The sequence below is a fragment of the Chiloscyllium plagiosum genome, chromosome 31 (genome assembly GCF_004010195.1).
Source record: "Chiloscyllium plagiosum isolate BGI_BamShark_2017 chromosome 31, ASM401019v2, whole genome shotgun sequence".
Taxonomy (NCBI): domain Eukaryota; kingdom Metazoa; phylum Chordata; class Chondrichthyes; order Orectolobiformes; family Hemiscylliidae; genus Chiloscyllium; species Chiloscyllium plagiosum.
Window position 1 is genome coordinate 819963 of NC_057740.1, and position 3297 is coordinate 823259.

At 45.2% G+C, this 3297-nt stretch overlaps 1 protein-coding gene across 1 annotated transcript in view; it reads right to left on the reverse strand.

Moving 5' to 3' along the window:
• Positions 1 to 3297, reverse strand: part of fam32a (family with sequence similarity 32 member A) — a 24671-nt gene that overhangs the window by 17405 nt on the left and 3969 nt on the right. The gene's annotated exons all lie outside the window — the stretch shown is intronic.

The following is a 3297-nucleotide window of genomic DNA, read 5'->3' on the forward strand; positions in this document are numbered from 1 at the left end:
GTGAGAGGGGAAAAATATAAAAGAGACCTAAGGGGGCAACGTTTTCATGCAGAGGATGGTACGTGTATGGAATGAGCTGCCAGAGGAAATGGTGGAGGCTGGTACAATTGCAACATTTAAGAGGCATTTGGATGGGCACATGAATAGGAAGGGTTTGGAGGGATATGGACCAGGTGCTAGTAGGTGGGACTAGATTGAGTTGGCATGGACGGGTTGGACCGAAGAGTCTGTTTCTGTGCGGTACATCTCTATGACTCTATGGAAAACAATGAGGGCTAAAACATAACATTTAAAGAAAAGAGCAGAAGGATAGACAAACATGCATTTGAATTAGGAGCTGCAGTATGTCATTTAGCCCTCGAGTTTACTCGACCATCCAATAAAATCAACTCCACATTCCCACCTACCCCCAAAACCTTGCCTCCCTTGTTAGTCAGAAACCTAACTATACCTTAAAAATACTCAACCAATTTGCCAATTTGCAATCATTCTCTGGGAAAAATTGTTCCAAAGATTTATGGTGTCAAAGGGAAAAAATGACCTTTAAAAAAAATTAACCAATTTTCCTCATCAACCTGTTCAGAGACGCTATAACACATCTGTGGAGCAGGTGGGACTTGAACCCAGGCCTCCTGGTTCAGGGATAGGGACTCTACCTCAGTGCCACAGGAAGGGCCCCTCATCTCCATCTTAAATATCTTCAGCCCCAGGATACGATTCCAATCTGAGCAGGTTTCCTGTGGACACAGTAAATCTGAACATGTACTTTTAGGAAGACTGCATTAACTGTTTACAAGGTTTCTTAGCAGCATTCCAGCTCGCAATTCAAGGTCTAGATGCAGTAAACGGACTAACCCCAAATCTGGCTTTCTATCTGCCAAGTATTTGTAAAATCTCAATTAAACTGGTATAGATGTACAAAACAGAACAAAAATAGAGGACAAAATATTATGGGTCACATTATCCTGTCAAAATGCCAGGGTTAATACTGTCCTCTGTAAATAATGCACACGTGTTACCAGAGCAGAGGACAGCTAAAGCAAACAGTTAACACAACTCTCAAAAGTTGCAACACACTGTGTTTTGATTGGCAAAATTGAATCTCTAATCTCTGATGATCGCCTTTTACATTTTTCCAATCTATTCCTTTCCCTCCTCTCTCAATCTTATTGTTTATTTGTTTGCATTAGTTTCTTTCTGCATCTCATTTAACAACAATTGAGAATTTTTCCTCCTGAATGTTAGTTCCTCAAAAGTCCAATCTGATTGGTTAAGATATATATAGATGTTTGCTGTATTTACTCAAGATGCCCTGCTTGGCTTCTGAAACATTAAAGCTCCCTCTTTCTGCAAAAAAAAAGAAAATCTAAATGTACAAAGGCATGTCTCATGATCTATGCCATGAGATGTCAAACCCAGCAACAGTTCTGTTTTATTTATTTATGTCCAGGTCCAGGGAATGTGAGAAACTATTAAACATTTGTGTTTGTATGAACAGCAATGAATTTTATATCAGTACAGATAACAATCTCATGAAACGTATTGCTTTTTCTGGGGTTCACACTGAATTCTTCATTCAACAATTCTGATTACAGCTTAATGACTTCACTCTGTTCTTCCCTGCAATAGTTGCTGCAAATCCCCAGAAGTTACTATTTTAATTTCAGATTAACAAGTATCCGTCTCATCCAAGTCACAAAGCTTTGGGTGAGAGGGAGTCAGCATCCGTTTGGATAAAAACATTGGTTCAAGTCAACAAATTGTGTAAAATGATTATATTTCATTTACAAGGATGATAGTGGTGTTTAGGGTCAGTTAAAGTGATGTTGGTTCTGGTATACACAAACGACATGGATATTGGAAAATAGGCAGTGTCTGAAATCTGGGCTGAACAAAAACAATGGTGCCTGAAACCAGGACTTCTATTTTAAAAACAATGTGCTCCAACTATGTTGTAATTCTGTAAACTAATTAACTTGCCTAGATAATTGGTGTAGTTTGGCTCGAGATCACTAACGAGATGTGTTATTTATGTGCTGCCCTATATTTGGAGGTGAGAAAACCAGTAAGACAATCTCAAACACTTCCACCAAGAAACAGACAGGTGAGAAGACTGGACAGATGATTACCAGATGGAGTTTTAGGAGAACAAAATATCCAGCAAAGTGTTTTGGCAGAATACAATCTACAAAGGAAACATTGATTTAACAGAAGTGTGTAAAGGCAAGACAGATTAGGACTTTAAAAATGCATTAAACCACATTGCAAGTACTTTTAAAAACTTTTGGATTAAATAAATACAGCTGTCCCTCCGACAACACAGCACTCCCTCAGCACTGACCCTCCGACAATGAGGCGCTCCCTCATACTGACCCTCCGACAGTGTGGCACTCCCTCAGCATTGACCCTCCAACAGTGCGGCACCACCTCGGCACTGACCCACCAACAGTGCGGCGCTCTCTCAGCACTGATCCTCTGACAGTGCGGCACTCCCTCAGCACTGACCCTCCTCTGACAGTGCGGCACTCCCTCAGCACTGACCCTCCGACAGTGTGACACACCCTCAGCATTGACCCTCCGACAGTGCTGCACTCCCTCAGTATTGACCACCCGAAGGTGCCCACTCCCTCAGCGCTGACCTTCCGACAGTGTGGCACTCCCTCAGCACTGACCCTCCGACAGTGTGACACACCCTCAGCATTGACCTTCCGACAGTGCGGCACTCCCTCAGTATGGACCCTCTGACAGTGCGGCACCCCCTCAGCGCTGACCCTCCGACAGTGCAGCACATCCTGAGCGCTGACTCTCCGACAACGTGACACTTCCTCAGCACTGACCCTCCGACAATGTGATACTCCCTCAGCACTGACCCTCCGACAGTGCGGCACTCCCTCAGCACTGACCCTCCGACAGTGCGGCACTCCCTCAGCACTGACCCTCCGACAATGTGATACTCCCTCAGCACTGACTCTCTGACAGAGAGACTCTCCCTCAGCACTGACCCTTTCGACAGTGTGGCCTTCCTTTAGTACTAAACCTCTGACGGTGCGGCACTCCCTCAGCACTGACCCTCCGACAATGTGATACTCCCTCAGCACTGACCCTCCGGCGACAGTCCCTCAGCGCTGACCCTCCGACAGTGCGGCACTCCCTCAGCACTGACCCTCCGACAATGCGATACTCCCTCAGCACTGACCCTCCGACAGTGCGGCACTCCCTCAGCCCTCAGCCTCCAACAGTGCGGCACTCCCTCAGCATTGACCCTCCAACAGTGCAGCACTCCCTCAGCACTGACCC